Source organism: Rhamphochromis sp. 'chilingali' (assembly GCF_963969265.1).
Source record: "Rhamphochromis sp. 'chilingali' genome assembly, chromosome: 3".
Classification (NCBI taxonomy): domain Eukaryota; kingdom Metazoa; phylum Chordata; class Actinopteri; order Cichliformes; family Cichlidae; genus Rhamphochromis; species Rhamphochromis sp. 'chilingali'.
The window spans coordinates 10538971-10550585 of record NC_137931.1 but is presented as its reverse complement, the minus strand read 5'-3'; positions in this window follow the sequence as shown (position 1 = coordinate 10550585).

The window sequence follows — 11615 nt, the reverse complement described above, 5'->3', positions numbered from 1 at the left end:
CTCCACACTGCAGCTAACATGATTCAAAAGGCATAACTTTTAGTTTGAAAGTTAATTGTCTCAATTTCCTGTTAGTGTCACACTTTTCCTAATACAGGAAAAGAAGGCCGTCGCTTCCCTGAGCAAGGACATCACTGTTTTACCAGCTGATAAAGGAAGATGCACCGTGGTCCTAAACACTACAGATTACCATACAAAGATCACTACTCTCCTCAGTGACAACAATACCTACGAAGCCTTAAAGCGAGACCCCACAAGCAGCTACAAAAAGTAAGTTATAGCTTGCCTTCAAGAATTTGAAAAGGACAAAATCATTGACCGCCTTACATATCACCGCCTTTACCCAGGGGATGCCATACCCTGCATTTACGGACTTCCTAAAATCCACAAGGAAGCTGTCCCACTCAGACCCATAGTCAGCAGCATAAACTCAGCCACTTATAACATTGCAAAACACCTTGCTACCATCCTTGCTCCTCTCGTGGGGAACACCCAACATCACATCAAGAACTCCACCGACTTCACCGACAAGGTCCAGAAACGTACCCTGGATCCAGATGAAACCATGGTGTCCTTTGATGTAGTCTCTCTCTTCACTTGCATACCCACCACGGAGGCCGTGGAGACTGTCAGAAAACGACTACAAGAAGACAGCTCCTTGGAAGACAGGACCAACTTCACACCCGATCAGATTTGCACACTGTTAGACCTCTGCCTCACCACTACATATTTCAAATACAACGAAGGCTTCTACAGACAAAAACATGGCTGTGCCATGGGCTCCCCCGTGTCACCTATTGTAGCCAACCTGTACATGGAGGAAGTGGAAAGGAAGGCTCTTGGCTCTTTCAAAGGGAGAGTACCCAGCCACTGGTACAGATATGTAGACGACACCTGGGTCAAAATCAAGACACAAGAAGTGGAATCCTTCACTGCGCACATTAACGCTGTGGATAAAAACATCAAGTTCACTAGGGAAGACACAAAGGATAACTGTTTGCCTTTCCTGGACTGCGCCGTGCACATTGAAGAGAATGGCAAACTCAACATCGAAGTTTACCGGAAGCCCACACACACGGACCAGTACCTCCTGTTCGACTCCCATCACCCTGTGGAACACAAACTTGGAGTAATCAGGACCCTACACCACCGGGCAGAACATGTTCCCTCTAAGCCTGAAGGAAAAAAGAAGGAACACACACATGTAAAGGAAGCACTCAAAACGTGCGGCTATCCTAAATGGGCGTTCTTAAAGTCAGCAAAGAGGCACAGAAAAGAAGACCAGACACCAGCGAGGGAGGATAAGAAGAACAGACGCAACAACATTGTCATCCCCTATGTAGCCGGTGTATCAGAAAAACTCAGGAGGGTTTTCTCCAAGCATGACATCCCGGTGCATTTCAGACCCAGCAACACGCTCAGACAAAAACTGGTTCACCCGAAAGACAAAACGCCAAAACACAAACTTAACAATGTGGTGTATGCTGTACAGTGAAGCGAGGAATGCTCAGACCTCTACATTGGAGAGACCAAACAGCCACTTCACAAGCGCATGGCACAACACAGAAGAGCCACCTCCACAGGACAAGACTCAGCAGTCCATCTGCATCTTAAGGATAAAGGACACTCTTTCGAGGATGCCAATGTTCACATTTTGGACAGAGAGGACAGATGGTTTGAAAGAGGAGTGAAAGAAGCCATCTATGTCCACTGTGAGCGACCATCTTTGAACAGAGGCGGTGGTTTACGACACCAACTCTCTGCCATCTATAATCCAGTTTTGAGTTCTCTCCCCAGACGCCTTAACGCCCACTCACATCCTGGGCCATTTGACCTCAGGAATTCGCACGATAAGGTGTGGCCAGGTTTCAAAATGAGCTCATCCGAAACTCTGGCTGATTGAGACCCACACCCAGTGTTTACCAGTCATTTGGGGTCTCCCATGCTACTATGGGCAACTGCTGCAATGTGCTAGTGACCAAAGCTATCCAATGGAGGTTTTCCCCAACTAGTTGGGGAATGTTCGTTTCTCCCCAGAGACCATTGGCTGTCAGTTAATCGAAGACTCCACTAGCAATCTCTAGGTCTTTGTGACTGGAGTCTTATTCACTTAATTTTATCACGTCCAACATGTTGGACAAGTTAGCATCGCATGGTTAGTGATAGCACGACTGTAAAATCTGAGTTAAAAAACATTTATTTGTAACAGCTTTTAAACACGTTTATTTGGGCTGAGGATTGACTGACTTTGGGAGACAACCTCAAGTGGTGGTTGAGGGAACTGCATTTAATTTCTTTGCATTTCACACGTAGTTTTGTTTTTTAGGCCTAGCTCTGCTTGCCACTTGATGAGCCTTGGCAACATTGACTATTAACATGATGCAAGTTAAAAAATGGATGCAACAATGGTGTTGATGTAAATGATAGAATCATGGTTATATTTGGCAGGTTAGTACATAAGAAAATGTTTTCAATAAAACAGCTTTGGAAGTGAATCCACCTAAGCCCCTGGTCTTTATGGTCACATAATAGTGGAAATAGTGGAACAGAGAAACCAACAAACACAAACACTTTTTTTTACATTTAAATTTGGGAACAACTTGGATTTCCCTTGAAGTGATAATGTAGTTATCCAGCTGTGCAGCTGCAAGTTGTCATTCAGCTGCAAAGCCTTAGCAGTCTCTTAATTGCCCATCTGTGTGTCCAGTCTAAACCCTTTTAAGATATTTTTATCTACATTGTCTTCTTTCTGTTAAAAAAAACAACTTTTGCTTATGTTGAAGCACTGTCAATTTTTAAAACCAAGTTAATGTTAGTATTGTGATAACTCCTAATTAAACGCTTTCTTAATGTACAGTCAAAGGGTAAGTATGTATATTTGGTCGTTTTGAGTCCCAAAAGCACTAGCGTGTTACTCTTGACTTTACATATGTGTACAATAGCAACATGGTTAAAGCTCATGGCCCTTCACGCACCTTGTCTTTAAGTATATGTAGCATATGTTTAACGAAGGTCAACAAGCACTTGCTTTGCCCTTTGGCGCGTTTGAGCAGTGAGTGTTTAAGGCCTAAGATTGATGTTCATGTAGATATAATGAGCATAAATTTATAGTTAAACACTACATGCTTAATCACACTTGTAGTAGAGGTCCAGATGTTTTCATACATTGTCTTCTGTAATTGCATTCGTCTTGTTTATCCCAACAAATTTGTACATTTCAAGATGTATTTTTACCTCCTTTTTTTGTCTTGCCACGTTATCTAACTATCCGCTTTTGATCACAGACTCTCTGACTGCTTACCTTCTTCTCTCAGAATTCTTCAAAGGAACAAAGGCGAAAAACTGGGATCTTTTCAGCACTGTTATTTCAAGTGCTGGTGTTTTTCAGCACTCTTGAATTCATTATGTTGTGATGGGGGGGAAAAGCATCCTGATTGATAATGCATTTGTTTCACAACAGGTTTTCACTAGACTGGTCTTACATCCACACCTTATGGAGCGCACGAGACAAAAAGAAGCAAAGAGGGGAAAGATTTCGGCAAAATGAGATTGGGATAATTCCATGGACCAAGGTTTAAAGTCTCCTCCTCTGTTTGACTTAATTGTGCTTTTTCCACGGCAGACACAAAGGAGAGAAAGTTAGACAAAGTTAAAACTAGGCAAACAGAAGAAAACAGAATAGGGAGAAATAGGAAATAGACTTACATCTCATCTCTTTGTGCTTTGCATGACAGCTCTTTGAGGAAAAAGAACAAGATAGCTGGAAGCCACTGCAGTGGTAGCACTGACGTTGGCACACTATGAAACATTTAATTGCACCATCATTCAGTGGAGGAAGGAAACGATGGCTTTTGCTGCTCTGACTGCATGTCTTCTCAAGCCGTGAAAGCCCATCAGTGATCCTGTTCGATGTTCCAAGTGGGCCGGGCAAGGCCCTTTTTTTTTTCCAAAATGGATCATTAGCTTATAATATTATTAGAAACACTTTGGGCCACCATCTCATATTTCTGCAGTGTGATCACATGAGGAAATTTGTTCTAATGCGGCGAGCACAAGTGTGACTTGTGACTCTCTCTCTGTCTCTGAGGGTATTACTCTCTCTCTCTGTCTGCTGTGTCGCAGTCAGTCCTATCAGGCCTGTCTTCGCTTCATGCTCAACGAGCTCGAGCCGTGTTTCCAAGACAAACCCGGCAGCATTCTCTTATGGGACATGCAAACACGCAGCATACATATTACATTTGCATGAATGAGGTTTTCCTCTGCCTGTGAAGTCCACTTTATTGAATCCATACAGAGGGAACAACCCACACCAGGGATAAGGTTCACTGACCTTTTCTTTTTAGAGTGTTTTTTTTCCTCATGGTGCTGCATAGACAGGGTCATATGTGGACTCTCACATGTGTTACATCTGTGGCTCAGTTCATTTTCGGCTTGTGGCAACTTGCCAACTGGGCAGAATGAACATATACACATATGTAAGAGCAAAGAGGAAAGAAACGTTGAAGGGAGAATTTATGTATTCTTGTGCATAAAAACTTGAATTTGCACTGATGGTGTGCAGTAGTAAACTTGATATATCGCTATGAATAGAAGCAGTCACAGTATTTGGATCTGTTTTAACATCTGCGTCTGATGACCTCAGATATTCAGGCGTAAGTCATACTGGAATGCCTCAGGGTCCTACATAAACATGAAATTTGCCACAGCTCAGAGGATTTTAGATCTGAGACACCAAACTAAATTTAAGTACCTTAAAATGACAAGAACCAGGAAAGAAAGGGCAAAGAGAGAGAGAGATGCCACACTTGCATCTATGCACTGGATTATATATTAAGCTTTTAACTGTACAATCAGTGCTTTTTACTCATAAGCATTCATAATTCTTCAGCAATTCCTCTAATACAACCAGAATCATTAGCAACTTTTAATTTTTACTGATTTACTTTAGTTCTTAATGTTTGAAGCAATTGCCAGCTACATAGCGTAAAAGTGAAGCCAGTGCAGAAGTGCCAGAAACTTCAGTTCTTCTAGTGGCCACTCAAGGCTGGCTCCAAAAGTGAGCCAATGCCCATAGACTCCCATGTTAAAATTTCCGACTTCAGAGCAGAATTTATTTTTATTTTTTTATTAGTCCTTTATTTATCCAGGTAAAAATATCATTGAGATTAAAAATCTCATTATTTCCAGGTCTCTCTTGGAACTATCTTTGCAGCATTGCAAGAAGAAAAAAAAAGTCATACTCTTTATAATCTTTTATAGCCTACTAGCTGTAGGCTAGGTGTCACATTGGGTAGTTAGTTACCAAACTGGCCCTCTCAGCTGTATTTTTGATGTAAGTACCATCTGGGACAAATTTAACTGTACCACTCGTGCATTGGTTTTGACAAGTGAAAATCGAGTATTTGTTCACCACTTAGCATTAACTAGCTAGTGTCTATGCATACAGGCTAGTAAGCCTGGTTAGAAAGATGCATACATAGTGTTAGACAACTTGTTCAAAAACCCTGATGGCAGTGGGTGTAGTGCTAAACGCAAGGCTTTAGAACCAAAGATTATAAACATATTGTTGGATGTCTATCGGTTAAAGTGAGAGATCATGGTTAAAGCCACTGAAAACATAATTTGAAACCAAATATACAAATTACAGCATCGCGTCAGCAGGCAGCCTGTTTCGGCAGCCTAATCACCTCTGCTGCAAACCCCCCTACCTTTGACCAGTGCCTGTTTTTTTTTTCCCCCACAACTTCAAACCTCTCAGCCCTCAGCAATCACCCACCCCCTCTGCTTCAAAAGACTTCATCCCAAAGCCTTCTTCCTTCACCATCATCCCATCTCTCAGCACTTCAGGTGAGTAACGAGCTGCAAAAGATCAAGGTGTGAAAGGCTGCAGGTCCGGATGGCATCAGCTTTAGGCTGCTGCAATGCTACACAAACCAACTGTTTAGCATCATGGAATACATGTTCAACATAAGACCAACACATTCGAAGGACTATAGCAGCTACAGGCCGGTAGCACTGACCTCACTTCTGACGAAGACCCTCAAGAGGCTTGTTCGTCAAACATCCCCACTCCCTGGTGAGGTCTTCATTAAATCTGCTGCTGTTTACCAGCCTGGATTCAGGCAGGTTGGCATCAGGTAGATGATGATGCCATCATCTACGTCCTGCACCAAGCTCTGATCCATCTGGAGAAACCTGAAAGCACTGTGAGGATTGTGATCTTTGATTTCTTCAGTGCTTTTAATATCATCCAGCCCAGACTTCGGAGGGACAAGCTGGAGCCGTCAGGAGTGGACCACCATCTGTCCCAATGCAGTGTAAAACTGCAGATTTCTCCATCAACTACCCAGGATGCCATCTACAAAAGTTCTCTGATGTCTCTGCCATAGTTAGCCTCATCAAAGGTAAGGCAAACTTGGAGTGCAGACAGTAGATTCAGGACTTTGTGGACTGCTGCCAGCTGAACACATTTTTTGAATACATTTCTTAATAACTGTATTTTTTTTCTTTTGTTGTAAATTTGCGCTGTACAGTCTCTTATTTCTTGTTTTTATTTTATATTCTTTACTTTTGTGTGAATTTGCATGCTCCATCTGCCTGTCACTTTGCTCCTTGAACACCTGAATTTTCCCAATGAGGGACAATGAAGAATATTTCTGTTCTATTCTATTCTGTTCTGTTCTGTTCCCTTACAAAATCCTTGATATTGGCATAGTGCTTGCAATGTTGCTGTCTGAGCTTTTTTCTTATAAACAACAAAAAGCACAAAAGTCCTCAAAAGGTAAAATGTGTTACAAAAAGGATACACTTAAAGAAAAAAATGGGGACTTATCAGGTAGCTTAAATTTTGAACACATGTGTATATTTAAAATACAGTTTCTTTACATTCACCCACACATATATGATACATTCCCAAACAAATTAAAAAGTCAATGTAATTAACATTCATTTGTACATTTTTAATGAGTAAAAAAATAAGTGTGTATTTGATTTATTCACTGCTACTTTTAAGTTGTATCATAAAAAAGAAGCATGATAATAAAAAAAATATTTATAAAGTAAAGGATATTTTTGTAGCCTAAGAATCTAACACAGTACAGTCCAATCAATCTACACCACCTCTTTAAAGATCTGTAAGAATTTACAGAGCCTAATCAATAAGAGATAATGGCTGTACTTTGAATGTACTGTACTTCATGAAAGACCGTTTCCCAATTGATTTAAAATGAAAAAGGTCCTTTCAAGAGAAGAGAACAAATCAATGCTCATAAAACACTATATATTTCTGTTCTTGTCCCAACGTCACCCACCATTTAATCCATCAATTGGTCACACGGTACATTTTCTTCCATTACTACTTTCCATCTCTCTCTCGTTTTTTTTATTTTTTTTTATTTTGCTTTGCTGCGTTATGTGATGCCTAATAAAATCCTGCACACAATCCATTAAAAGTAGAAAATCCACCCTTAGATACGTTTACTCTTACATATCATCAATCTGGGATGTGCAGCACATTCCAAGAGCTATTAGGTGATGAAGTGTCGCAATTTACTTTTTTCAGGCCTCTACTTTCTCTCAGATTTGTTGGTTACTAGTTGACATGGTGACTACATTTCCCAGAATACTGGAGAAAATGCTAAAATATACAGCTCTGGCATTTGCATTACGAGAAAAATACTAGAAATAAATGTGAAACAAGGTTATGAGACTTTCCCCCCCATGTTTGGATGAAATGAGGCCCTTGAAAGTTATTGTCTTTCAGTGCTGCACTGCATTGCTTTCTATTGAGGTTATGGGTGGTAGGGAAACCATTGTTTCCACACAGCAAGAAACAGTCCTCTGCAACAAACAAACAGCAAAACAGACCCAGTTAATTTGAAAATATATTGTCAGTGTATGGTTTTGGTGTTTGGTTTGAGCGAGTTCTCTTTTCATATACATTTTTATCCTCTTTACCTGAGAGGCTGCCCACAACAAAAGATTTAATACAATGCATCCCATGACTCAATACTTCATGCAAAATTGGGTCACCGGAGTGTTTAAACTGTGTGCCAAGTGAACAACAGGATAGTGGTTCAATGTCCATAGCTTCATAGCAAGCTGCTCTGCTTGGCAGGCAGCATCATAAGATCACCCCCAGGGAAAAGCTCTGCAACAGAGTACAGAACAATCAGGAATTGCAAAGACAAAGTCATCCCTTATTATGGGGTTTCATTCATGATTGGGGCTACTAAATACAGCATGTGGACACTTGATTGGTATTAATGTCACCGCAGTGCATTTAACGCATTCCCTTTTATATCTGCTTTTTCAACTTTAGAGTTTTTGATTTCTGAATATGTTTTTCAGCCGTGCCAGTAATGTTTATTGAATACTGAATGCATCACCTGGCAGTAATTACAGCATCAATTGACATTTTAATGGACAAATCTTTCTGCTCCAACATTCTCAGTCTCTATCACTTTACATAAACAAGTGCATTTCACGCACGTCTGCCTTCCATTACCCTAGTGCATGCTGGGATAGACTCTGGCCCCCTGTCACGACCCTGACAAGCAAAAAGTGGGTACAGAAAATGGATGGTTGTGTGGATCGATAGACATGGGCTTCATTCTAAATCTTGGGCCATTAATTAAAAAGACCACATGTGGACTCAAACCAAATGATAGAGACGTTATGAGGAGAATTTTAATGCACCTAAAGTCAAGTGTATTTACTATTCAAACAATTCACCAATAAATCACAGCAAAGTATTGGCAGCTAAATTTCCATACAAACTTTCTTGATTTTCCACAATAATAATGGCTGTACTTTGAATGTACTGTACTTCATGAAAGACTGTTTCCCAGTTGATTTTAAATAAAAAAAAGGTCCCTTCAAGAGGCAAGAGCAAATAATAATAAAAATAATACTTGAGTTAAAATAATTTACTTTGAGTATGTAACACATTGCATGAACTTCTTAAACATAAAAAAAATCATAAAAATAACTTTATCCCTGCTGGATTGTTTACATGTATTGCTTACATGTATAGTATTTACTAGTGGGTGTTTTTCTCATTATATTCTTGGTAATAGAGAATCCTCACTAGCTGACTGTGCTGACAGTTCTACTGCCCAGAGCAAGGCCTGCAATCCCAGTGGAGCTATTGAGGAAAGGACAGGGTTTCAGTGCAGGAGCTGTTCCAGCAATCATCATAGGGAATGTGAAGTGTTTGGCCAATAATAACTGAGTAGGCAGATTAAAACTCAGAGGGAACACAGTCTAGTGCATCATAGAGTATCACAGCAAGACGTTGCCATACTCGCACTTCCTGGACCACAGTTTGAGTGTGCATAGCTTCAGGACTGTGTGAGTGGACTGGGATGTTAACTTGAGTGGTAAGATAAAATGTAGAGGAATGTAAATAGCTATGACTGAAAAGTGGTGTAGTCCCAGACAATACTGTGAAACAACATTTTTGTTGCCTAAACATCTCTATATTACTTACTGAGGGGCTCTGCCATTGCTGTTGATGTTAGAATCCAGTAAAAATCAGCACACTGTTCGGATTCCTGATGCTTTTTACAGAAAATGTTTTCTAACACAATACACACACTCTTGTTAGATTTATCATATTTAGATTTTACTTTATTGAGCTCTTTTTTTCATTTATAATTTTGATTTTATATGAACCCTTTCTTTGGTATATTTTTTGACCTAGCTATATTCTGTGATATTGTATTTATTTTAGTCGTTTAAGTTGTTTTGGCTGCTGTAACACAACTTCTTTGATAAATAATTTTAACAATAAATCATTAACATTTTCAATAAATATACACAGAAATTGTTACTATATATGGCAAACAATATCAAGATTACTTCTCTCAATACATAGTTACTTCATCAGGAAAATTGATTGTCCTACTGTCCGACCAAGACCTGCAGTCCCAGCGGAGCTATGTAGGAAAGTACAGCATTTCAGTGCAGGAGCTGCTCCAGCAATCCTCATGGGGAATGTGAAGTGTTTTGGCAATAATAACTCAACAGTAACTTGGCAGATGAGGTTAAGTTTACTTCTCTCGATACATAGTTACCTGATGTGTTAACAGACAGATGTTAGTTCTTGTGCCCTATACACCGCACAATTATAGAAACACTATAAACAACCTTAAAAATGATTAGTGGCTAAAAGTCACTCATCGCTACAACACAGTGGCATGTGAAAACATTGTTCTTGGCTAAAGTCTCAATAAATAATTATAGAAAAATCACAATACTAGTAAATGAATGGCTTTTCCACTTGATATTGTAGACATTTATGAAAAAAGTGCATAGAAGTTAAGGAAAGTGATCAAAACAACACAAAATAACTTAAATGTGGTAATTTAAATTAGATAAGGGCATTGTTTACACATACAGTATAAAGACATTTGCCATAGTGAAAAGGTATTCAATGATGTGAGAGAGCACAGATGAACTATGTCAGGCTACCAGCTTTTGTCTCAGTGCTCTACTCCTTGCACTATTATGAGACATCTGATTTGTTCAACATTTTAACAAATACCCCCAAGATAAATGCTGCCTCAAAGTGATTAATTTATTACAGAAGGCTCAGTCATGGTGCTCCATTGATAACTAAACCTTAACATAATTCTTAGACATGCAAGCGCTGCAAAATAAATTGCCTTTCCCCAACAGAGACAAATCGCAAATCAACTGAAATAACCTTCACGAATAAATTTACATTCCCACATTAGCATGCTTTTAATTTTTTTCCTCAATGGCATTGCTATTTATGGTATTAAGTTCTATTTTAAAAAGAACAGTAAACTATTATATTGTTTAAAAAAAGCACGTCTTTGACTTGTACACTGTATTGCTTTTTTAATCTTTTTTATACAGTACTTAACATCTTCACATTTACCTTTAAATGATAACCAGATTCATAAGTTGTTTTGCACCTAAAACAATTTATGCTCAATTTTGATATTTAACATTTAAATGCATGTGCCTTCATTGAATTATTGCATAGTTTCTCAGTACGTTTTCCACCCCTGAGGAACAGGAGCTAATTTCTCCTATATCCTATATCCTTTCACCTCTCGCTTTTTAAAACCATTTTGGTCCTCTAGCAATTATATCCAACTGTGTGATAGTTCCGTATATCTGCCACTTACTGTTCATTAAATGTCAGTAGGAATTAAAGGCAAGAAAGCCCTGCAGGATGAATAATGTAATATGTGAGGCATTAATTGACTGGTGTTCACTACAAAGAACCTGGTGAATCTCTTGGATGCAGAAGAGCGATCGATATTGTTGCCCAGAAGAGATGTTCTGTTGTTGTGCTCTCAGATATGAATATTAATGACTTGTGGTTGGAGGTACGAAGTAACAGATCGACCGTTTTATAAATAATAACTGGGTGAGATGATATGGATTTTTCAAGCCTCTCTTAGAAACATTTTGCTAATAAAACTAATACATCATCTGCGCTACAAATGAGACGTTGGACACTCCGGTAAGACCACCTAACTGAGCTGTGTTAATGGATGAACACAAATACTAATATTGCACTCACACAGTGATATTTGGTGTATTATCTGCATCTGAGGTCACAAGATGTTATTCTTTTC